The sequence below is a fragment of the Eptesicus fuscus genome, chromosome 5 (assembly GCF_027574615.1).
Source record: "Eptesicus fuscus isolate TK198812 chromosome 5, DD_ASM_mEF_20220401, whole genome shotgun sequence".
Classification (NCBI taxonomy): domain Eukaryota; kingdom Metazoa; phylum Chordata; class Mammalia; order Chiroptera; family Vespertilionidae; genus Eptesicus; species Eptesicus fuscus.
The window spans coordinates 90711507-90738374 of NC_072477.1; the positions used below are offsets into that span (position 1 = coordinate 90711507).

At 40.6% G+C, this 26868-nt stretch overlaps 1 protein-coding gene and 1 pseudogene across 1 annotated transcript in view; both read left to right on the plus strand.

Moving 5' to 3' along the window:
* The window catches only part of MIPOL1 (mirror-image polydactyly 1), a 344977-nt gene that overhangs the window by 225433 nt on the left and 92676 nt on the right, over nucleotides 1-26868 (plus strand). The window lies entirely within an intron of this gene.
* On the plus strand, nucleotides 5041-9639 carry LOC129148928 (monocarboxylate transporter 13-like; annotated as a pseudogene).

Sequence of the window (26868 nt, forward strand, 5' to 3'; positions counted from 1 at the left end):
CCCCCATTTTCCTCCCATTGCTACCCCACCCCAGGTGATCACTAAAAGTTCCATCCTATATAATAAAGAAGTAATATGCAAATTGACTGTCACACCCTCACAAGATAGCTGACTACGACCAGGCCATCAGGGGGTTTAGTGAGGGATGACCAAACGACTGAACAGCAGGCTGCGTGGGGTGACCAGGCCAGCAGGGGGGGTTAGTGAGGGACAACCAAACGACTGAACTGAAGGCTGCGTGGGACAACCAGGCTGGCAGGGGAGGCCAGTTGAGGGCAACCAGGCTGGCAGGGGGGACAGTTGGGGTCAATTAGGCTGGCAGGGGGGCAGTGAGTGGCGACTAGGCCAGTGGAGGAGGCAGTTGGAGGCAACCAGGCCGGCGGGGGGCCAGTTAGGGGCGACCACATGGGCAGGCAGGTGAGTGATTAGGAGCCAGCGGTCCAGTATTGTGAGAGGGATGTCCAACTGCCGATTTAGGCCCAATCCTAAATCGGCAGTTGGACATCCCCCAAGGGGTCCTGGATTGGAGAGGGTGCAGGCTGGGCTGAGGGGACACCCCCCCCCCCTGCCTGCACGAATTTCATGCACTGGGCCTCTAGTTTCTATATAAAGAAAAGTAAGGCTAATTCTGTCATTTTCATGTGTACATGTGTATGAAGAATTCATATTGGATTTCATTTAGCAAAGTTTAAGAAAAAATACATTTTCCATATTTCAAATTTTATACTTCCGCATATATATGTCGCTGGATCCTAGAGCGAGTCACTATCAGCTTGCATGTAGACCATGAAACCAAATGAATATGAGAATAAGCCTCAAGAATAAGTCTGGCCATGGTCAGGGCACACATCAATCTCTCTCTCTCAAATCAATCAATAAATTTAAAGAATAAGTCTGGCTCTCAACTTTGCAACAGCCAAAACAGTGGAAGATATTTAGTCTTAAGGGCAGATTAAAATTGCTGGGTACTTTCATTTTCCCTTGCCTTTAATTCTACCAATTAGTGATATTGACCTTTTTATTCCTCAAAAAAAAATTATATTTTGCTGGATTATGCTAAGAGCTACTATTACTTAAGCACTGCATTTCCCTGTATGGAAGTAAGGAATATCTTCTATATATATAAAAGCCTAAGTGACCGTTATGACGGGTCACTACAATGCACTGACCACCAGGGGGCAGACGCTCAATGCAGGAGCTGCCCCTTGGTGGTCAGGGCACTCCCACAGCCAACCTCCTACAGCCAGCCAGGGACTGGGCGAGATGGCCTCGATCGCCCTGATCACTGGCCAAGCCAAATTTGTGCACTGGGCCTCTAGTGGTAATATATTTTTCTGAGTTTCTCTATTCTGTTCATTTCCTCTGAGTTGTAGAAGACTTTGGGGTACTAAGAAAAGGAAATGTTGGCCTTTGTTTCTGTTGGTGGAGTTAGAGAAGAGGCAAGTGAGGTGCATCAGTGAGGATACTAAACTTATAACTGATAGCTCTTTCGCATTAAGCAGAAGGGATAGTGGGAGAGGAATAACAATATTTTATTTTATTTTATTTTATTTTATTTATTTTATTTTATTTTATTTTATTTTAGAGAGAGAGAGAAGGAGGGAGGAAGAGAGGGAGGGAGGGAATGGGGAGGAAGAGAGAGAGAGTGAAACATCATGTGAGAGAGACACATCGACTGGTTGCCTCCTGCATGCACTCCGAGGAGCGAACCTGCAACCTAGGTATGTGCCCTCAACCGGGAATTGAACCTGCGACCCTTTGGTGCACAGGCCAACCTCTAACCATTGAGCACACTGGCCATGGCAACAATATATTAATTAAAATAAATTTCCTTTATTACAAAAGTGCTAAGAAGTATTAGTACTTCCTTGTTGCTGTGCTGAATGTTGAATTCTTTGCAATCGTTTTGTTACTGTAAATCTAAAACAGTTCCAACAGGGAAGTGTCTTAAACTGGTAAGGGTTAGATTTGTATTTGGTAATGACTTTTTCCTGTTGTTATAAACCTGTAGTGCTGCATTCCTAAGTTCAGGAGGCATAATAATAACAAACTCATTTCTAATCAAGAGACTGCCTTAGTTTCAATGTTGGCTGATTTTATAGTGCTTCCTTATATTTTCTTTTGCTTAAAGAGTGTGAATTCAATGTGTATATAAGAATGAGATCCTGTTGTTTGGTGCCAATGACTAGGATTTAATATACTTACTTATAATAACAGCAGTTTATATTTTAAAACTTCATTATGTGTAATTGCATGTAGAAAGTTGTAATGCCTTTTAAAACATGGTAAATTTCATTTTTGACCAACTATTGAATAGAATGCTCAATATTTTAAGATAGTAAGTTTCCTATGAATGTGCTAGTATTTTTTAAATAAGTAAATAGAATACTTACATAATGAAAACTATACTAAACATAAACTCTATTCACTGCGTCCGTTATGTACATTTCAAAGTCATAGGAGCCATAAAGATAGAGCCAGTAAAAGAAATATACTCAAAAAGAGAGTGAAATTCTTAATTTTCCTCTATGTTCTTTTTATAAATTTTATTTAGTATGGATCTTTGACTTTTTACATACACTCTTTGCCTGAATGTATGCAAATCTTAGGAATCAAAAATATTACTGTCACTAGGATCTGGTCAGGGTTTTTATGGTGGTGATAGTTTCTCGTTGAGCCAGATGTTCTCTCAGTCAGAACTATACACTGATAAGGTAGCACGCAAGCCCCAGCCATGAGCAACTGTGTTCTCACAACAAATCCCTCATCAAAAGCAGTTGAACACTGGATCCTGACCTCACTGGTTCTGAGTTGTAATCATTTGTGCTAATTGGGCTACCCTGCAACATAAACATTTTGTCACATATTTATTTTCCACAGGCATTAACTGTCGTGGATCTGTGTTGTGGTTCCATACTGCTAAACTAGTATTAAAAAGAACAACAACAAAAAAATGTAGGCAAGCTCCGAATTTTCTAGGTTTCAGTTTTGACATGTAAGGCTTTTTCTAATTCTAACCTATTGTGAAATTTTTGTCACCCTTTCATATGAGGTAGATTAAATTTTTGTTGAGTTATATTTAGAATCAAAAGCTATAAGAAAACATGTCTTCTTTACTATTAAGATGTACCAATTTTCAAGGCCTTTGTAATGTATAGCTTGCTTCACCTTTACTGTTTAGGTCACCATATGTATTTATTGGTAACTCTAAAATGCCCAACAACAAAAAATTAAAGTGAAGTTTCAAAAACAAAACCTTAAAGTTTTTATTTTTTACCAGTCCAGTGATTTGAAATATAAGTATTAGAGATTCTTTCTTTCCTCCTCTCAACATTATAGAATGTGGCATTTAATAAGTTACTTAACTTCTGAATGTCAGTTTCTTTACCTCTAACAGAGATCATATCTGACCTGCTTATTATGAAAATCAATGAGATGATATATATGTATGTTTTCGAAACTGAAAAGCACTATACAAAGGAAATATGTTAATAGTATTTTTGATAAAATTACTTTAAGAGTTTTACTTTATTGCCCTACCGGGTTAGGCTCAGTGGAAAGAACATCGGCCTGCAGACTGAAGGGTCCTGGGTTTGATTCCGGTCAAGGGCATGCACCACCTCGGTTGCAGGCTCAATCCCTGGCCCTGGTCGGGGTGTGTGCAAAGACAACCAATCGATGTGTCTCTCTCCTAAAAATCAGTGGAAAAATATCCTCTCTCTCTAAAAATCAATGGAAAAATATCCTCAGGTGAGGATTACAAAGAGGCTATTCCTACTGAACTATTTTATATCTTCTATGACTGCATCCAGAGGACATTTTTGCATTATTGGATTTCACTATTTTCTGTTTTATACCAACAGTAAGTTACAAGAATAAGACTAAAATTCATTATTAGATCTCAACTGTTATATGTTATTTTATAAAATGATCCAGCCTTCTCTTTTTAGATCAGTTTATAAAATATCTTGCCATTTAATAATTGTGGCTTTCAAAAGGCCCAGAGTTAGAATGGCCTTGCCAAGTATAGGTCCTGAAGTTTGCTATCTGTTAACATTATTTCTATCACCTGGAGAAAATTTAATTTTGTATTAATTAGATAAAAAAAGTAAAGTGTCTCCCTTAGTCTTGGCTCTTAGAATCATGGTTAATATAATTCCACAGATGCCAGTTGCCTTCTACTTAGGTAATCTTTGATTTGTTCTTTTTCACAAATTTAATCAGTAACCAAATTTTGCTAAATTTTTTTCTTGCATTGTCTATTATTTTCACCATCTTATTTTTCAAAGTTCCTACCTTAGACCAGACTTATATAATCCCACGCCCAGGCTTTCCGTGCTACTTTATCTACTTGTCTCTATTCCTTACTTCTCTTAAGATTGCTGAAACATAACATTTTTATCCTCTCACTCAACCATTAGCAGTATTTAATGATATCACCTTACCTGTATAATAAATCCAAACTTTTTAACCTAGCATTCATGAACACTTGATTTTGCTGCCAACTCTCTTTCTGATTTAATGTTTCACCAACTGTCTTTTTACCTTCCAATTTCATTCACATTTGTGTCACTGATGCAGTACACTGCCTCACACATAGTAGGTACTCAAAAATGTTGGTTGTAGTGCACTCGCCATTATTTGCACTTCCAAAATGAGTCATTCATTATTCCCTAGACATACCCGAAATTTCCCACTTCAGTGCTTTCCCTTATGTCACCTATGGTTCCTGGAGTACTTCATCTGTCCATCAGATTCTTATTGAGCCTTCAGAACACAACTTATATATTAACTATGCCATTAATCTCTTTCTGATCTTCTCAACTAGAAGTGATTTAATCCTACCTAAAACTATCACAGTTATCCACAGTGGCTCTCTCACATATTTGTTTGGTAAATATTTGCCAACCAAAGTAATAAACAATCAAATTTTACACTAGATTGAAAGTTTCTTTAGATTAAAAGTTTATTCTGCAGAGCAGTAGTCTGTGCAATGCATATAATGATAGTTTGATGATGAATGAAATGATTGGACGTAACATGGACCTAGTCCAGCGTATTAGATGATCATTTGCAGATGTGTGGGACAAAACGAGGTGTATCATCTGCCAGCAAAGTTTATTTTATCCAGGACAACGGTGTTCATATTTGAAAACCATTATCAGAAACATTTGTTTGGATTTTACCTTTGTTGAAATTTAGAATAAATAAAAAAATGTAGGAAACGATATAATTATCTCATGTTCATTGTAGTATTGTTTCTTACAGTGAAAAAAATAAATTAGAATCTTTTCAAAGGGTGTTTTCTTTAGTCAGTACATGTTTAAAAATATTAAGTTAATTGTCAAAATAAAAACTGGAATACCTGCCAACATGACACCCTTAGGATTATGGTATGTGCCTCAGTCAAGGTCCTTCAGAGAAACCAAAGCAATGAACTGGGTATATACAGGGAAGAGGTTTATTTCAAGAAACTGCCTCATCTAGTTGTGGAGGCTAGCAAGTCCAAAATGTTCAGGGCAAGCCCGCTGGTTGGAGAACCTGGGAGAGTTGATGTTGCAGTCCAGAGCCCCAAGATGCAGAATTCCTTCTGCCTGGGGGGAAATCTCAGTCTTTCTCTTAAAGCCTTCAACAGATTGGCTGAGGCCCACCCAGATTGTGGAGAGTAATCTGCTTTCCTCAAAGTCTACAGATATAAATAGGCATATGCATTGGCCCGTGGATATCTCTCTAACCTCATTTCTTAACATGTTTCTACTCTTGCTTCACTCCAGCCTCATTAGCTGCCTTATTACCTCAGACATTCTAAGACTGCTTCCAACTCAAGGCCCTGGCTCCTTTTTTTCTCTTTCTGGAGTGATCTGCCCCGCAAAGGGCACAAGTCTGCTCCCTCACTTTGTTCAACTATCTGCTTAAATATCCTGACCACACTATCTAAAATAGCCTACCCACTCACTACATCACTCTATTTGTTACCCTCCTTTATTTTCCTTCATAGTAGACGTGCCTGCACAGCACTATACTATATTTGTGGATTGTCCTCTAGAGATTAAATTCTGCAAGGACAGGGATTTTGTTTGTTTTCCACTGTATCTTACACCTGAATCGGTGCTCAGCTCCTCTTTAATGGTCATTAAAATTTTTCTGAATGTAAGAATATATGCTTAAACATTGTGATACCTCAGCAATTTAGCAGCAGGTTTTCTGGGGAGTGGGACTGACTCTAGCTGTTAGATGTATTGTACTAGTATGTGTGCTGAGTGAGAGGAGAGGAAATTCTAACTTGCATTTTATACCCTATAAAGTGTTTGCCTTTTTTTTTATGAAGTTCATTTTCTTTAGTAGATTAGTGTTGTGTTTTACAAAAAAAGATGAGATATATAAGGGAATGACAGTCTAAAGTAGATTCACCTACTTTATTAGTTAGGTCTCTATAAATAATAACCTCACTTAGGCTTTTCGTTTGCCAAATATTTTACACTATTTTTAAAGTACTTCCACTTCATAAATTCAAGTACTTTTAAAAAATAATATGTTAAGAAAAATATTACCAACTTTAAAAGAAGTATTAACCTTAACATTCTTACTATGGTCGAAGCAGGGGCCCCTGACAGGTGAGTGAGGAAAAGGAAGCCTTTGTGAAAAACCTGAATCCTGTGAACATTAGCTATGATCAGAAATGACTTGGAAGGAGAGAATTCCTTCATATTTCAAGAGACTGCACTCAGTAAGCTATGTAGCATTTTTGAATTATAAATGTTTTCTCTTTGCTTTCTGTACATGACATATACACATAATTAAATGCATTAAAGTTTCATTGAATCTGAATGACTTTAAAATATTTGACAAATGGAAATAATAGTTAATAATTGAAGACCTTTGTTCAGAAACATTCTGATCCATTAATTGCAAAAACAATAAATAACAATGTTAACATACAGAACAAGATATAATAAATGGAGATCTTTGAGCTACTGTTGATTTCTATAAACTTTCTAATGCCACTGCCATCCCAAAGAGCTTAGCAAATATTGACTGAGGATGACAGTGATGATCCAGAGGCATTTTTAAGACTTGGTGGCACTGGCAGTACAGTCAGTATCCGGGACCTAACGTTGTCATTTTGCCTCAGGGCCCTTTCACCTGGGCCTCTCCCAAAAGGACAAATATTTACCTGCCGTTAGGCATTTAAATGTGTAAATATTCCAGTCCCAATTATATGCGAAATAGCTAGCGTTTTCACTCTTTAAATCTTGCAGTAGTTGTTCTCAGAAGTTTAAATTGATGTTTCAAAAGTTTGAAAAGGTAAAAATAGTCTAATTAAATGTGTTTCCAATAATTCCAAACAAAAATTTGTTTCATGAACTTAGTCAATATAAAAATACTTTATTCCTTTCACTATTTTAAACACAAGATATTTATGAAACTTCTGAGTTTATCAGGGTTTAATTTGCTATTCTGTTTAGTTGTTAAGTTTTAAATGTTGTTTAGTATACCTTGTTCCCTTTGGGCTTATAAGGGCTTTATGACTATCAGTATTCTATTCATATAGCTGCAGTTATTTTCCCAAATAACTGGTTCTGATTAAATTAGAAATAAACAATATCCAGTTGCTATACAAAACAATCAAGAAATTCAAAAGCCTAGGGATTGGTTAGTTAAGTTTTATTAGACAGTATTGATCTGATAACTATTTCAATTCACTTTAATTCATGCAAAGTTTAGTTGACCTGTCAAGCTCGGTTAGCTGTTCTGAACTGTAAAAAATGAAAATTTTCTAAAACATCAATTTGTTCTAGAAAGTTGGGCACACGTTGATTCTGTTTGGTTTGGTTTCATTTGGTTTGAATATTTGTTTTGTTTTGTTGTATATGATTCAAGATTGAAATAACCACTTTTTTACTTATTCTTCTTTTACCTGAAAACTAAGATGAAATTAAAAGTCAAGTATCAGGAGGCCCGGGAGCTATGGGCAAGGATGCAGGCCTTGGCCAGGCTGGCCAGATGCTGACACAATGATAAACTAGATAATCCACACAGACAATGGTGCGTCTCAAGGGTGGGGGCCCAAACCCAGCTCTGCTTCCTGGCTCCCCCACCTAACCTAGGCCCTCCCCTCCCAGACCTGATTCTCCACTGGCAACCCGAAACGCCAAGACTGGGCCCCAATCGCCTGGGCAAGCAACTGGCCTGTTCCCTACCTATACCGCCCCCCCCCACACACACACACACTCCCCAGGAGAAAGGCATCGGAGCCTCTCTGCAGCTTTGAAGCCCTCATCAGTATCTTCCTCTTCATCACCCTTTCCTACCCCCACCCCCACCCCCCAGCCCCACTTCCGCCTGAGTGGTCGGTCAACTGGCTGGCTGGTGGGTGGGGAGGGGTGGGGCGTCCTGAGCCCTGTTCCCACCGGCTCTTAGTGTTACCTCCCAGATGGCTAAGGGGGCTGGGGATGGATAGTGTTGCCCTCAGCGACCTTCCGGTCAGCGCTGGTGTTCCTGGTGTTCCGCGTCTTCTTTGTGGAGTTGGTGGCGGCGTTTGACAGCAGGCAGCACAGTCTCCTGCGTCGCCTCCGTAGGAATCCTGGTGCAGCAGTTCGGGAGCCCAGTGGGCAGTGCCCTGAGCACAGAGATCGTGGTGATGGCTGGGGGCATCATGGCCCCCGAGGGATGCTGCTCGCCTTCTCTGCTACCTCCTTGACCCATCTGTACCTGGGAACTGGGCTGCTCCTAGGAGCTGGGTGGACCTGACCTTCACTCCACACAGGCCTGCTATCTCATTACTTCTCTCCCCGCACTGACTGATGTGAGCCTCTCCTGCTTTGCCTTTGCCCCACTCTTCCAATGGCGGCTCAGCCACTATGCCTGGTGGGGCCCCCCTACTGCTGGTGTCTGTCCTCCCCTCCACCTGGTGGCCTGTGGTGCTCTCCTCTTCCCACCCTCCGGAACTGAGGACCCTGCCATGAGTGGTCCTGGGGCTCAACTCGCCTCCCTCCTCCATCATGGCCCTTTCCTCCATCATCACACTGTTGCCCTCACCCTAATCAACCCTAGCCACTTCATTCCCTATGTGCACCCGGTGGCCCATCTCCAGGACCTGGATTAGGATCCACTGCTGCTGCCTTCCTACTCCGGTGATTGCTATTTCTGACCTCCTGGGGCCTGTGGTGTCTGGGTGGCTGGGGAATGCAGGCCCAGGGCCTGTGGCACGACTGCTGATGCTCTGGACCACCCTGACTGGGTGTCACTGGCCCTGCTCCCTGTGGCTCATGCTCCCACAGCCCTGGTGGCTCTAGCTGTGGCCTGTGGGTTTACATCAGGGGCCCTGACCCCAGTGGCCTTCTCCATGCTGCCTGAACTGGTGGGAACTGGAAGGATATACTGTGGCCTAGGGCTGGTGCAGATGGTAGAAAGCATCGGGGGACTGTTGGGGGCTCCTCTGTCAGGCTAGCTCCACGATGTGACAGGCAACACTCAGCTGCTTTTGTGGTGGCTGGGGCCTTATTACAGGGAGTGGAGTTCTCATCACTGTCCCACTTCTTCTGCTTCTCAGCTCCTACCTCCAAACCCCAGGGCCTAGTCACAGAGGCACTGGGTACCAAAGTCCCCCTGGCCACAGAAGCGCTGGGAGAAGACTGAACTCCAAAAAGACCAGGAAGCCAGAGATTGGCAGCTCCAGTCTTCTCCTCCTGCCCCATATTGGTGCCCATAGAACCACAGTTCCATAAGCATCTTGATCTCTCTTCCACCACAGGAGGCCTGGGGCTCCTGCCATGCGCGTTCCAACCCTTTGTATTTTGTTGAGGACTCCTATCTCTTCTTTGCTTCCACAGCCTTTTCTGCAGGATCCAAGAGAGCCTCCTCCACTGAGCCATGAACCAATTGTGAAAATCAAAGGCCAAGAGTCTTATTAAGTTTTGCAAGTGATCTTTAGTGTTGCTTACTAAGTTTCTTCTCTGAAGACAGATGTTTGGGAAAGAGAGATGCCCCTTTGAGATAAAACTGAATAAGAAAACAATAATAATCAGAACCTCAAAAAAAAAGTCTAGTATTAATCTTTAGTGTCCTAACTTGATTTTTTAATAGGTATTTCTTTTTGGTTTTTAATTAGTAGCATGATTAAAAGATGACATAAAAAAAGACTTAAATTATAATTTGCATAAAGAAAACATTATTTCTAAATCTGACTTGATTGGGCCTTTGTTGATCTTTTTATTGTAAAATTTTCATTTTGCATTCATTATTTTGGTACAATAGTGTTTTATTTCAGAACTAACACCACACGAAGACAGATGGTGTAGATCAGTGGTCGGCAAACTGCGGCGCATGAGCCACATGCAGCTCTTTGGCCCCTTGAGTGTGGCTCTTCCACAAAATACCACAGCCTAGACAAGTCTATTTTGAAGAAGTGGTGTTAGAAGAAGTTTAAGTTTAAAAAATTTGACTTTCAAAAGAAATTTCAGTCGTTGTACTGTTGATATTAGGCTCTGTTGACTAATGAGTTTGCTGACCACTAGTGTAGATTCTAGTATCTATTATTAGGACCACTTTAAGCCTCAATTTTCTGACCTGTAAAATTGGAATTGTAATGATACCTGCCTCATATTATTTTTGAGAAAAAATAAAATGAAATAATGCATGTCAAAAGCAATACCCAGGTACAGACTTAGATATTTAATAAATGTCAACTTTGTTATTATAATTCCTCTGCTGAGTTTATACTGACTTGTCATTCACTTTTTCTTTGAGATTCTGTCAATACATCCCAATTTATTTTTTATTTATTTATTTTAGCATTTTGGCTCAAAATACAATATTGTGATTGCAATGTGGAATTATTTGGTTTTTCATTGGTATATTTTTACTGGAATTAGAGGTGCGTTTTTTTTCTTGTTATAGGACATTTTGAAAAAATATTGAGTCCAGATGATGTGCTTGAACTTAGATTTGACCATTTTTTGACAACCAGTTATTTTCAGGAGTTGTTTAGCCACTCGGGAATATTTTAATGTTCAGAAATGTGAGAATTAGAAAATTAATATTTTCATTTTTCTTTTACTCTTTTAAAAACATATATTTATAGAGTACTAATTCATAATATACCATTTCTCACAATGCTTTCTGTTATAAATGTACCCCAAAAAGTAATAAGGATGTAATTTTAAAGCTGTGTTTCTAATTCTTTCTATCTTGTGTCTTGGATTTCCATATACATACTTTATCTTCTTTAATCCCTTTAACATCTTTAGGAGGTATTATCCCTCTTTACAGTTGAGGAAACTGAAATACAGAGCTTTGAACTAACTTGCCCTAGGACACAGCAGGGCCATAACAGAAGTCTAAATTACCTAACCCATCTGCTACTTGGGCCTTTAACTCTATGTACTAGACAGCTTCCCCTAACCCTGCCTCTCTCAGAATTACTGCTGAGGCAAAACTGGTACTTCAGTATTATTTCCTGATTTGGATATACTTGATATGTTTATCACATAAAACTCACCTCTGAGACCAAGTTAAAGACATGTTAAAATGATAATAGAATCTGACCTGCTTTGGAGTTTAACAGTCTTTGTCTGTGTTCAACCAAACTATACAGATTACAACCACAGCCAATGTCTGGATTTATAAATAGACCACTTCTGAATTTCTTTTAGAACCTTTAAGCTTTAGTATTATATCATATGTCAGACTACAAAAGATAAATACTGTGCCGGAAAGTAATTTACCCACACAATCATTATTTTTACTTGTATGTTATAGTGTTGATATTGTTGTTTTATCAGCACAATCACTAATAGAACATTAGCCATATTTAGAAGTAATCATTAAAAAAAATAGCCATTTTCAGTTCTATATAAATTTATTAAGAGTGTACTTTCTACTATACACTATGCAGTCTCCTGTTGAAAATAGAGTAACAAAGATAAGATGCAAATGCTACCCTCAAATAAATTGGAATTAAGTAGAAAGAAAAAATGTACTTAAAATGAGCAAATAAGATTATATACTATTAAATAAAATAATTTGATATTACCATGGAAAGTCACAGAAGGGAAAAATTATTGTAAATTGAAATAAAAGAAGTTTTATGGAATGCTTGGGAATTGGGGTATAAGCCAATGGGATTCTGTTAGAGAGGAGGAGGAAGAAGGGCATTCTAGACTAGAACAGTATAAGGAAAAGTGAAGAAGTTGTAATGAGCATATTGTGTTACATTATGGGATTGAAAGAAAGTTGCAGAAATTTGAATGCTAACATGCATGTAATTTTGAATCTGTATTTCCTGGGGATACTGAGCCTTGGCAATATGCAAATTTTTATTTAAAACATTAAAAATTAAATTTTAAATTGGCAAACCCCTAGTTAGACTCACTAAGGAAAAAAAGGAAAAGACCGATATAAGCAAGATCAGAAATGAGAGAGGAGAAGTCATATCACTATAAAATGACTGGGTCAAAGAAGAAATAAAAGATGAGATCAAAAGATATGTAGAGACAAATGAGAATGACAATACAACATATCAACACCTTTGGGATGCAGCAAAAGCAGTGATAAGGGGGAAGTTTATATCATTACAGGCGTATCTCAAGAAACAAGAGAAATACCAAGTGAACAACCTAACAACACATCTTAAAGAACTAGAAAAAGAACAAAAGCAACAAAAAGCAGAATAAAGGAAATAATAAAAATTAGAGTAGAATTGACAACAAAACAAAGAGCTGGTTCTTTGAAAAGATTAATGAAATTGATAAACCCCTGACTAGACTCAGTAAGGGAAAAGACCCATATAAACAAAATAAAAAATGAGAGAGAAGTCACCACAGACATCACAGATATACAAGGATCATACTAGAATATTATGAAAGACTATATGCCACCAAATTCAATAACCTAGAAGAAATGGTAAGTTCCTAGAAACATATAACCTTCCTAGACTAAATCATGAAGCCTTGGAAAATCTAAATAGACTGATCAGCAGTGAGGAAATTGGAACAATCATAAAAAACCTCCCCCAAAATAAAAGTCCACCAGTGAATTCTACAAAACATTCAAAGAATATTTAAAACCTATCCTTCACAAACTCTTCCAAAAAAAATTGAAAAAGAGGAGATACTTCCTAACACATTTTATGGGGCCAATATAACCCTGAAACCAAAACCTGGCAAAGATATCACAAAAAAAGAAAACTACAGACCAGTATCTCTGATGGATGCAGATGCGAAAACCTAAACAAAATACTAGCAAACTGAATACAACAGTACATCAAAAAAATAATACATCATGATCAAGTGGGGTTCATTCCAGGGGCACGAGGGTGGTTCAACATACCCAAGTCAATCACTGTAATACACCACATTAACAAAATTACCAGTCCAGTTTTGGGTTTGATCCCTGGTCAGGACACAACTGATTGATGTTTTTTCTCCCCCTTCCTCTCTCTCTAAAATCAATAAACATGTCCTCATGTGAGGATTAATAATAATGATAATAATAATAATAATAATGATGATGCAACTATTTTGCTCAAAGAAGTTAAAAGATTTTGGTACCTATCTTTTCAATATATGGGTGGATAGACAGTGATTAATGATTAATGATTAACTAAAGGGGTAAGTTGACTTGACCATTGACACAAAAGAGCAAGATTTGGAGGCAAAGTTCAGGGTTCCTAATGGCTGATTTTATAAAACAATTAGAGGCCTGGTGCACAAAATTCGTGCACTCAGGGGAGGGGGGGTCCCTCAGTCTGGCCTGCGCCCTCTCGCAGTCTGGGAGCTCTCAGGGGATGTCTGACTGCAGGCTTAGCACTGCTGCAGAGGCGGGAGAGGCTCCCTCCACCACCTCTGCTGCGCTCGCCAGCCTTGAGCCTGGTTTCTGGCTGAGCGGCGCTCCCCCTGTGGGAGCGTACTGACCACCAGGGGGCAGCTCCTGCATTAAGCGTCTGCCCCCTGGTGGTCAGTGCCCATCATAGTGACTGGTCGTTCTGCCATTAGGTCAATTTGCATATTAATCTTCTACACTAAAAGAGAAATATGCAAATTGACCATACCTTCGCAACACCCACCAGCCAGTCAGGAGTGAGTATGCAAATTAACCCAACAAAGATGGTGGGTTAATTTGCATATGCAGGCGCTGAGTGGCCAGGGCAGCGTGGGAAGGTGGAAAGGCGGCTCCGGGCCAGAGTAAAGGCAGAAAGGCGGCTCTGGCCAGAGTGAAGGTGGAAAGGCGGCTCCGGCCAGAGCAAAGGCGGTGCCGGCAGCCAGGGGAAGGGAGGCCCATTCTTTCATGAATCTTCGTGCATTGGGCCTCTAGTTTATTATATTGGATTAGAGGCCCGGTGCACAAATTTGTGCATGGGTGGGGTCCGGCTGGCCTGCCCCAATGAGGGCTATCAGGACCAAGCTGGCAGTTGGCCGGCTGTCCCCTCCCTCAATCAGGCAGGCAGTTGTGGGGGGAAGCCAGGGTTTGGGGCCACGGGCAGTTGGCCGGTCGGCCCCACCCATGATCAGTGTGGGGTGGGCTGATTGGGGGCGAGGCCAGCTAAGGGGAGGGGCTGCTGGTGGTTGGCCAGCTGGCTCTGCCCCCAATCAGGGTGTGGGGGGCCAGCTGGGGGCCAGACCAGCCAGGGGGATGGGCTGCAGGAGGTTGACTGGCCCACCCTGCCCCAATCTGCCCAGGGCCGGCCGGGGAGAGGCTGCCCCCCAATCAGGCCAATTGGCTGGCCACAGTGCACCTCATAGCGACCAGTCTTCCTGCTCGTTCGGTGGTTCCAGTCATTCCAGCATTCCAGTCGCTTGGATTTTATATATATAGATTCTTTAAAGAAATAGGCTATATTATAGAACACCTCCCTCATCACATGGTTGCGAAATGGACATGTTCTTAAATTAAAAAGAAAACAAAAAAGTCTGTCAGAAAACAAAGTGCTTCTCTTAAAGCTGTGTTTTATGTTATTCAATTACTACAACAGAAAGAAAATCCCAGTTAGGTCCAGTAGCCCTTTATAATTCTTCCATACTTGCTCCCCTTCCTTTGAAGGGGGACAGCCTTTACCATAGCAATAGCAGCTGTAGCCAGTGTGGGCTGATGTAGGACTGGAGAAGTATTGCAGAGGGCAACACATACTCTGAAAGAAGAATGTGAATCAGGGTGTCTTGTTTATGCTGCTTAGTTTGACACTGATTTTTCTAAGTTCTAGTATCATGTTGTTTATTTATAAAGTGCCTACTGAATCACTGGCAGGAAATTACATTAGTTTTAATTGATGTTATCTATACTAATAAAAGGGTAATGTGCTAATTAGACCAGACATTTGGACAACCTTCCGGACGTCCTTCTGGACAAAGCCATGGTGGCGGGGCTGAGGCAGAGGCTGTTAGGGGCGACCAGGCAGCAGGGGAGAGCAGTTAGGGGGATCAGGCCAGCAGGGGAGAGCAGTTAGGGGGATCAGGCCAGCAGGGGAGAGCAGTTAGGGGAATCAGGCTGGCAGGGGAGAGCAGTTAGGGGGATCAGGCCAGCAGGGGAGAGCAGTTAGGGGGATCAGGCCAGCAGGGAGAGCAGTTAGGGGGATCTAGGCCAGCAGGGGAGAGCAGTTAGGGGCATCAGGCTGGCAGGCAGAGATGGTTAGGGAGATCAGGCCGGCAGGCAGGTGAGCGGTTAGGAGCCAGTGGTCCCGGATTGTGAGAGGGATGTCCAACTGCTGGTTTAGGCCCGATCCCTGGGGGCAGTCAGACATCCCCGAGGGGTCCCAGATTGGAGAGGGTGCAGGCTGGGCTGAGGGACCTCCCCCCCCATGCACAAATTTTGTGCACCAGGCCTCTAGTTATAAATAAGTTCCAATATGTAGGAAAATTCTTTTAATTTGACTAAACTATTGACTTTTTTCTTAAATGATTGTATGATTTACCAATAAATACATGTTAATAACAACTAGCAAAATCATTAACACCTTTCAGTCTCAATAGTTCACTTTCTTCCTTACATATTAAATAGACTTAAAAACTTTACAAGGAAGTTAATATTGTTTATTGTGCTGTTGCCTTTTAAAATCAGTAGGGTATGGTTAAACAAGGGTATAAAACTTCCTAAAGGGATCTTAGAGAACTAAAAGTCTTCCTTTACACTATTAATTATACTAAAAGAATAACAGGATCTCAAATTTCAAAATCAGTATTCTTTCACATGTATGAAGATCACTCATAGTTTTTGCCTTAGTATTTGTTAAGAAATATATATACTGTGTTCAAATTCCATGGCAGACACGGTCCTTTATATCTTCAAGTTTAAGTTCTTCGGGTATTTATATTTACCTAACTTCAACATTTTCTAACTCATATATGACATTCTCAAAGATCAGTATAAAATAATTTCTGTTGGTTTATGCCAATAAAGAAAGGAATAGCAGCGAGATCACATTCTTTCTTCTGTCACCTGAGGAGTATTTTTTTTTACATTCCATATATTAGTACTTGATCAGACAGGTTGCTGACATTTTTGCCATTTCTAAGAATCAATAGCTCTATTCCATTTTCTTTTCATCTCGATTGATATTATCAATTTTAGAAATGGAAAACAATCTTTGACAAAGATAATCCACCAACACTTGTCACAACACTCAAATAAGCCTACATACACTTAGGTTATATTTTAAGTAATTATGTGTGTCATATAAGCTCTGACAAAATGCAGACTTCTGGAAAACACTGAAATAGCAAAACAGATTATTTAAAGAACTCTTATTGTTGTAAAAAGTATTCAGCAAGTTGAATGAAAGTAGAGAATTTGAATTTTATTTTCTCTTTTCTCTACCTGTCCTTCAGTGGAATTAGTAATGAAATTTTTATGCTTAGTATGCATGTTGATGTTAAGAATTAAAAATTTTCTCTTTGAAAAATAGGAAGCAACATTATTGACCATGCTGGCCATGTGGTATTCAAGATTTATAGTTCTTTTTTTCGGATTGAGTTTGTCAGTCCCTGTGCCAAAGAGAATGTTTTTTGGATTGAGACAAAAGGATTTTTTTCTCCATCAAATACTTGCAGTCATACCATATTTTGTCTTTCTTATTTGAGCCATGACTTTCTTGTACAGTTGTTTCATCCTGTCTGAAATTTCTAATTACCTTTCTTTTTCTTGGATCGGGTGCTTTATTATTTCAGCTTTTCCCATCTTGTCACTCTTATTTTCTGTTTTATGTCGTTCCCTTTTGCGCCACAGCCTTCTATACCAGTCCTCCTGCCGTCATCTGGACCCATTGCTGCTCTCTAGGCTGCTGCAGAGCTGTCATCCAGGATTTCTCTCTACCGCTCTACTGCGTTGGTTTCACTGTTTCTCAGATTTTTTCGTCTTTATTCCCTGTTCAAGTAACTACCCTCCAACACGAAAAAAAAAAAGGGTAGATGGTAGAGTTTTCTGAATATATAAATCAAATGTAAAACATTCATCTCTTCAAAACTTTTAAGGCATTACTCTTTTCTTTTTCTGCTTCCATTATCTGATTCCAGAATGATTCAAATCAGTGTTCCTTTGTAGACTCTTCTCATAAAAGATTTTAAATGCTCTCCAGCATGGCATTCTTAAATCTAATAGGGAGGTGTCAGAGAGTGGATCTTCTTTCATTTATTGTGTTCTATACTTATAGGTGCTTTCAGTTTGAAGATTCTTGTCTTTCACCTCTGAGAAATGCTTCTTAAGATTATTTGATAGTTTTCTCCTCTACTTTTTTCTTTCTGATCTCTTTCTGGTTTTCTAATTTCCAGATGTTGTACCTTCTGAATTGATTCTTTCCTATTTTTCTTTATGTTTTCTAAATCTTTAATTTTCTGATAAATGATTTTAGAAATCTCAACTTTATGTAAAGTTTGGTTTGTTTTTTTTTTGGGGGGGGGTTCGTAGATTTGAAACATATATTTGTGTAAATATAAAAAAGCATTCTACTGCCTCATTGTTTTTAAGTAGCTTTTCATTTCCAAGAATAACAATAAGTTGATACAAAATTTTCACCACAACTATCCGTTAAGAAGCGCTTTTGGGGTAAATATTTTCCTATTAGCAAGTTGCATAAAAGTTTACACTTTTTTATTGTAGTAAAAATGTATATAACAAAATTTACCATTTTAACCATTTTTGAGTGTGCAGTTCAGTGGCATTAAGTACATTCACATTGTTGTGCATAGGATTGTTTAATGAGAGGAAAAAAAATATATGTATATACTAGAAAAAGAATTGACATTCAACTGATTTTAAAAATCAAAGCATGACTTAAAGCAAAGGATTGTTTTTAAGGGGGAAACTATATAAAATAAATGTTCTGCTTAGTTGTATTTGTCAAAGCATATCAAACAAATCATTGTGAACCTTAAAATTCTTTTGTCTGTTCTCTTTGCCTAGCACTTGACCACCAAGGGCTTGAGATGAAAAGAAAGAGATATGGCTACTCAACAGTCTCTCTTTTCAATGCAGTTGGAATAACAAAGTATGAAATCTGGAACACAGCCAAGTGTTACTTATTAATATCTTAAAATGATTTTAATGTAGATTTGCATTTATTAAAATTTGATATGGTAGAAAAGCATGAATTACAGAAATAGTCTCATGAATATGAACAGCAAATTGATTAAAGGTGGCCATATCAAGCATTCCTCACTTGAAGTATCCTGCCAGCTCCTGAGTAATGCTTTGATTTGGTTTGAACCTTTTGTGTGTAGCATTTTTTAGAGCAAGTTACTACAGTTCTTTCTGGATAATACAGGTCATGAGAAGTTCATTTGTAGGTGGGGCAGCTGTACTACTTTGGGGGACTGTCTTAATAGATCCATTTCATTAATTGTCATGAATTTTTTATTAACAAAACCAGTACATCAGGTTTAGCCAGCTAAAACTGTTCTCATAGTTGTTATCTTTATTGTCAGAAATAATATTACAAAAATAGGGAATTACTGCACATGCTTTAACTCTTGATTAAGCAGAGGAATGGCACTATCCATGAACAATAACTTAGGGGCATATTATCAAGTTGACATACGGCGTTTGGTTGTGCAACTCCCATTAACTTTAAAGCCCTAAGCTTTAATTTCAGTGTCTTCCAGTTAGGAGTAATGCCATAACTGTCTGTTAGGTACTCTGAGTTAATGTGATTAATGTCAAGTAGCAGGATGTTCATTCTTTCTTCCTTAAGCTTTGTTCCTTAGGTATTTTTGGTTAAACGGCCTTTTAAGGAATTGCCTTTCAGAAACCAGGCAGAGGTATTAAGAAGCAGCAATAATGGACTGAAAAATGAATTATATTAGCATGTGTATTTTATTTACCTATGGAAGATTTTTTTTAATTTTAAGAAATTCCAAAAGCTTTCTTAGACATATGATAGGCAATTATAATATTACTAGAGGCCCAGTGCATGAATTCATGCACCAGTGGGGTCCCTTGGCCTGGCCTGCGGTATTGGACTGAAACTGGCTCTCCGACATGCCCCAAGGGGTCCCGGATTGTGAGAGGGCACAGGCCAGGCCGAGGGACCCCACTGGTGCACGATTGGGGCTGGGGAGAGACGCGGGAGGTTGGCTAGCTGGGGAGGGACCATGGGAGTGTTCCAGGGCGTCTGGCCCATCTCGCTCAGTCCCAATCAGCCGACCCCAGCAGCAAGCTAACCACCAGTCATCTACCCCCTGGTGGTCAGTGCACATCATAGTGAGCGGTTGAGCAGCCTTAGCATATCATTAGCATATTACGCTTTGATTGGTTGAATAGCCAACCGGTCGACTGGACACTTAGCATTTAGGCTTTTATTATATAGGATTATTCCTGTGTTTTCCATATCAAGTTCATAAGCACTTTTTATTTTCCACCTCTTGTGAGATAATTGAAAGGATGAGTTATTATCTTTATAAAAATAGTTTAAAAAGTGAAACAGGAAGAGGGTTAGTGGTTTTCTTAGGTTTCCCCCATTAATCCTTGATATACTACATAATAGAATTTGTCACATGTACTGATTGTATTTGATTAAACATAATCTTAAAAAATCTTACAGCTGAAAGAGTCCAGAAAAAAATTTATTTTAATAAACAAAAATGACATAATTTTGGAAGAAGGCATATCATGATTGGAATTCTGGCTCAGCCATTTGCTTGGTTGGGTAAATTAGCCTCTTTGGCCACCATTTTTTTTTTATGAAAATGATAACTACCTTTCAGGGTCCTTGCACATAATGTGTATAATGCATAGTCAGTATCCACATGAGCACACAAAATATTGAAAGCACTCAATAAAACAGTAGGCATCATTTTTGTTATTATCTTCAAACCTAGAAGTTAAACAGGATCTGTTGAGGTAATATATCTTGTTAGTGGTGAGGATAGAATTAGAACCAATGTGTCCTAACCAAATTCATTGTTCTTTGTATATGCAATGTTATCTCTTCATTATTGAAATTGTCTAGGCTATTTAGTCAGAATAATTCATTGGTGAAAACTCACATTACTCAATAATACAATTATTTTCTTTATCTGTCCCCACACTTTAAAATTTGAATGTCTGTCAATTAGGCCAGAATGCCATTTTTTTCCCATGATGTGTGTAAAGTATCCTGTTCTTTTTTAAGAGATATTATTAAACTATTATAATCAAGAGAGGTTCTCCAATAGCCATTTATCTGAATCTGCAAGGTGGATCTGGTTAGCTATGACCTAGAAGAAGTAACATAGGACATTTCCACTCTAGGTCGAACAGTTGCTCCACTGTGAAGACCTGCCAATCCGTAGAACCTGGTGTTCTGTCTAGTGGCTCTGTGCATGGCTCTGCATGCTCTCTGACCTGAACTGTGCTCATAGCACCAGATCCCTTATTTCTGCTGGATTACAAGCTTCTGGGTCTACCTGAGTTTGGCCTTCTCTGGGGCTAGTTCCAACCTTCACTTCTCATGCTGTCTTGGTAGTCCACCTCAGAAGGGATAGTGAGGGTGTTAGCTAATACTTACCTAGAGCTTTACTTTTGGCAGAGTTCTTTCATAATCATAATCTAAGTTGATCCTCTAACAGCTGTGTGAAGTAAGCAGTATTATCTGCCTTACAATTGAGGAATCTAAAATTCAGTTAAGTAATTTGCCCAAAGTCAGACAGATAAATGGAAGAGCCCAGGTCCTGTGACCACAAACCTCATGCTTTTTTTCACCTCTCAATCACTGCTCAAGATCCTGTTGCTGACAAGTGATAACAAAGTGTAAAAAAAAAAAAAATGAATGAAAATATAAAGTTCTATGTTGTAATGTGGGAGCTATGTAGAAAAGGCATCTCTATATATATACGTCCATGTGAGAAATAAAGTATTGCCAAAGTGTTAACTAGGAAGTAAGGCTTACTCTCAGTTCTATCAATACTGAGCACATGGGAGCTAGATTGTCTCTTCTAGGGAAAATGAAATCTTACTGTGATTTTATTATAACTATCGCTTAGCAATTTCTCGTTGTTTGTGATCATAATTTTTCTTAAAGTCTTTTCCCTGCACCCCCTCCATTTATCCCTCTGGTTTTAACCCTTACCATATGCTAATGACTTGTAAATGCAGATATGCAGCCCAGACCTTTCTCTTTAGTTTCAGTTTTTATATGAAAATTATCTCTGGACATTTCCAGATGCTATTTCATGGGCACCCCAACTCAGAATGTCTAAAACCCAAGGCAGTAACTTCCTTTAAAAAACATTCCTCTGAATGCCTGAGTCAATGACATCCATCTAGTTCACTTCTTAAATATTTCTTGAATCTGTCTTCTCATTTCTGTAGTGACTCCCAGTACCCCATTCAGACCCTAATTCTATCTCACTTGAAGTACTGAAATAGCCTCCTAAGTAACTTCTCTACAGCTTATTCTCTTCAGATCCAGCCCCCCTCCTGACTACCATTTCCCTTTTTAAAACCTTTCAATAATAGTCCTCCATTTCCACAAGATAATGTCATGGTTTTTAAGACTCAGTGATCTACCCCATGGCTGCCTCTTCAGCTTCACCTTTGCCTTTTTCTGCCAGTATCTTGAGGCTCCATACACACACACCATACTGCTTATAGTTGCCCATATGCTGTTCTTTTTCTTGCCACTATGCCTTTATTTTATGCAGTTCCATGCTTTTTTTCAGGAATTGTTCTCTTCTAAATAACATATCGCCTCACTCACTTCCCATTCATCAGCCAAATTAGATGTACCTCCTCCCTGTTTATGTTATAACTAGAGGCCTGGTGCATGAGATTCATGAACTGGGTGGGTGGGGGGGAAGGGGGTTTTCCCTCAGCCTGGCCTGTGCCCTCTCGCAGTCTGGGACCCCTCGGGGGATGTCTGCCTGCCAGCTTAGCCAGCAGTCAGACATCCCTCTCACAGTCCAGGGCTCTCACAGTCTTGGAATCCTTACTGCCCACCTGCAGCAGAGGCAGGAGAGGTTCCCGCCACTGCTGCTGGGCTCGCCAGCCATGAGCCTGGCTTCTAGCTGAGCAGTGCTCCCTCTGTGGGAGTACACTGACCACCAGGGGACAGCTCCTGCATTGAGAATCTGCCCCCTGGTGGTCAGTGCGTGTCATAACAACTGGTCGTTCTGCCATTTGGTCGATTTGCATATTAGCCTTTTATTATATAGGACTAGAGGCCTGGTGCAAGAAATTCGTTTTCGGGGGTCGGGGGAAGTGTCCCTCAACCCAGCCTGCACCCTCTCCAATCTGGGACCCCTCGAGGGATGTCTGACTGCACGTTTAGGCCCGATCCCAGTGTGATCGGGCCTAAATGAGCAGTCGGACATCCCTCTCACAATCCATGACTGCTGGCTCCCAACTGCTTGCCTGCTTGCCTTCCTGGTTGCCCCTAACCGCTTCTGCCTGCCAGCCTGATAACCCCCTAACCACTCCCTGCCAGCCTGATTGATGCCTAACTGCTCCCCTGCCAGCCTGATTGCCCCTAACTGCCCTCCCCTGCAAGCCTGGTCACCCCTAACTGCCATCCCCTGTAGGCCTGGTCACCCCTAACTTCCCTCCCCTGCAGGCCTGGTCCCCCACAACTGCTCTCCACTGCAGGCCTGGGTCCCCCCCAACTGCCCTTCCCTGCAGGCCTGGTCACCCCCAACTTCCCTCCTCTGCTGGCCTGGTGACCCCTAACTGCCCTCCCCTGCAGGCCTGGTCCCCCCCAACTGCTCTCCACTGCAGGCCTGGGTCCCCCCCATCTGCCCTTCCCTGCATGCCCAGTCACCCCCAACTTCCCTCCTCTGCCAGTCTGGTCCCTCCCAACTGCCCTCCCCTGCTGGCCATCTTGTGGTGGCCATCTTGTGTCCACATGGGGTCAGGATCTTTGACCACATGGGGGCAGACATATTGTGTGTTGGAGTGATGGTCAATCTGCATATTACTCTTTTATTAAATAGGATAGAGGCCTGGTGCACGCATGGGGGCCGGCTGGTTTGCCCTGAAGGATGTCCCGGATCAGGGTGGGACGTGGGGCAGCCTGGGCGAGGGGCCTGTGGTGGTTTGAAGGCCAGCCACGCCCCCTGGTGACCCAAGTGGAGGTCCTGGTATCTGGGGTTTATTTATCTTCTACAATTGAAACTTTGTAGCCTGGAGCAGAGCCAAGCCTTCTGCTGGCTCCGTGGTTGCAGCCATTTCTGTTGGGACTTATGTATCTTCTATAATTGAAACTTTGTAGCCTTAAGCAGAGGCCTGGGCAGGCCAGGGTGTGCGGAAAGCTTGGCTTCCTTCATTGCCGGGGGCAACCCTAGCCTCCCACTCTTTCCAGCTCTGTGGCTGCCACCATTTCTGTTTGGATTTGTTTACCTTCTATAATTGAAACTTTGTAGCCTTGAGTGGAGGCCTAGGCCAGCAAGGGCAGGTGGAAAGCTTGGCTTCCTCCGTTGTCTGGGAAACCCAAGCCTCCCTCCTGCTCTCTGTGGCTGTAGCCATCTTGGTTGGGTTTATTTGCATATTTGCTCCTGATTGGCTAGTGGGTGTGGCTTGTGGGCGTGGCTTATGGGTGCAGCGGAGTGGTGGTTAATTTGCATATTACTCTTTTATTAGATAGGATTATTGGTCTTCTCAAATGCACTCTGAATTTCTTAAGCAGGGCTGCTTTTATTCAGTTTATAGCACTAGGGCTAGTTGGTACATTATAGACAGATATTTTTGAAATGCACACACATTTAGAAATTGTTTTATTCATGAAAACTACATTTTTAATTTTTCAATTTTATTTCATTGTAATATGAATGATCTCCTTTATAGCTCAAATTTGGAAAATCCATGTTTACTAAATTGGATTTATTTCATTTGTATGTCATTTCCTCATTAAAATAAATATTCAGTTGCTATTGTATTCTGTTTTGCAAGGTGCTTCAATGAATTACAAAAAAAGAGTATATGCTAAAATGTTATTGCCAATGCCCTGTCGCATTAATATCATGTAGATGAAAATATAGGTTTATTATACATTATATTAATATTGGCAGCTTTTAATTTTTGTATTCATCATCCCCATAGCAGGAACAAACAGAATAAATTAAAGGTCAACTTTCAATTCTTAACCATCAAATAAGTGTTCCTTTATATTTTTTCCTAGTTGAATCTATCTTTCAATTAGCAGATATTTTCTTTTTTTTTTTATTAATAATTGTATGACCTTTATTCATCATCATAAGAACTTTGTGGAATTTTTTTTAATAAATCTTTATTGTTCAGCTTATTACAGTTGTTCCTCTTTTTTCTCCCCATAGCTCCCCTCCACCCAGTTCCCACCCCAACCCCTGCCCTTACTCCTGCCCCTGCCACTATCTTCGTCCATAGATGTATGATTTTTGTCCAGTCTCTTCCCACACTCCCCACACCCCCTTCCTCTGGAGAATTGTCAGTATTATATCCACCAGTTTATTCTGTTCGTCAGATTTTTTATTCACTTGATTTTTAGATTCACTTGTTGATAGATATATATTTGTTGTCACTTTGTTGTTCATCATTTTTATCTTTACCTTTTTCTTCTTATTTCTCTTCTTAAAGAATATCCTTTGGCATTCCATATAATACTTGTGTGGCAGTGATGAGCTCCTCTAGCTTTTTCTTATCTGTGAAGCTCTTTATCTGACCTTCAATTCTAAATGATAGCTTTGCTGGGTAGATTAATTTTGGTTGTAGGTGCTTGCTATTCATCACTTTGAATATTTCTTGACACTCCCTTCTGGCCTGCATAGTTTCTGTTGAGAAATCAGCTGACAGTCGAAGGGTAATCCCTTGTAAGTAACTAACTGTTTTTCTCTTGCTGCTTTTAATATTTTCTCTTTGTCTTTTGTCCTTGGCATTTTAATTACGATGTGTCTTGGTGTGGTCCTCTTTGGATTCCTCTTGTTTGGGGTTCTCTGCACTTCCTGGACTTATAAGTCTGTTTCTTTCACCAGGTTGGGAAGTTTTCTGTCATTATTTCTTCAAATAGGTTTTCAATATCTTGCTCTCTCTCTTCTTCTAGCATCCCTATAATTCAGATGTTGGTACACTTGAAGTTGTCCCAGAGGCTCCTTGCACTATCTTTTTTTTTTTTTAAACTCATGATTCTTTTTTATATATATATATTATTGGTTTTTTTTACAGAGAGGAAGAGAGGGATAGAGAGTTAGGAAACATCGATGAGAGAGAAACATCGATCAGCTGCCTCTTGCTCACCCCCTACTGGGGATATGCCCGCAACCAAGGTACATGCTCTTGACCGGAATCGAACTTGGGACCCTTGAGTCTGCAGGCCGATGCTCTATCCACTGAGCCAAACCGGTTTCGGCTATCTTTATATTTTTGGGTTCTTTTTGCTTTTTGCTTTTCTGGTTGGGTGTTTTTTGCTTCTTCATATTTCAAATCTTTGACTTGATTCTTGGGATCCTCTAGTCTGGTGTTGGATCTCTGTATATTATTCTTTATTTCAGTCAGTGTATGCTTAATTTCTAATTGGTCCTTTTTTATATCCTTGAGGGTCTCACTATATTTCTCAGAGGTTTCTAGAAGATTCTTGAGTAACCTTATAACCATGGTTTTGAACTCTATATCCAGTAGTTTGCTTTCCTCCATTTCTTTCATTTGTGACCTGTTTCTTTGTCTCCACATTTTGGCTGCTTCCCTGTGTTGATAGAGTGGCTTTGTGTGCTAGGTGTCCTATAGGGTCCAGTGGCTCAGCCTCCCCAATTACCTGAGGTGAACACTCTTGGTGCACCCCTTTGTGAGCTGTGTGCACAGTCTTGTTGTAGTTAAGCCTTGATTGCTGTTGGTATCACTGGGAGGAATTGACCTCCAGGCCAATTGGCTGTGAGGACCAGTTGTATCTACAATGGGAGAACTTCTGTGCTGGAGACACCCTTATGGGGCAGAACTTGCTTCAGTGGGGCTTTGGTGCTCACTGAGTCTGCCCCTGAGTGTGTCTCTTATGGATGTGAAGAGTTGTAATCTGGATGGTTTCACTCTGACCCCTGGGTACACTGGCTCTTGGACCTCCAATCCAAGGAGGTGCAAAGTCAGCCACTGCCTGAGGCCACCCAGCAGGAGCTACAGAGAGATCTGCAGATTCCTCCTCTTTGTTTGGGGTTTGGAGGTGCCCAGATGAGACCCAGCTGTGAAGCAATGCAAGCTGCTATGGAGCCTTGGGTCTTCTTTTGGAAGCTCTGGGGCTCTCCGACCCAGCTGCAGTTTGTTAGATTGCAAAAGGCCAAACCATTCATATGCAAAAGCCTCTGCATACAGCTTGGGTGGGGTTGTAAATTGGGTTGGGGTGGGGTCTCAGGGAATCACCAGGGTGGAGCAAACAGCAATGGCTGCCCATTAGCCCTGCCCTGAAGAGGCCCCTGGGTCTCTGTGTCCCACGGCACCATGCAGGAACAATGA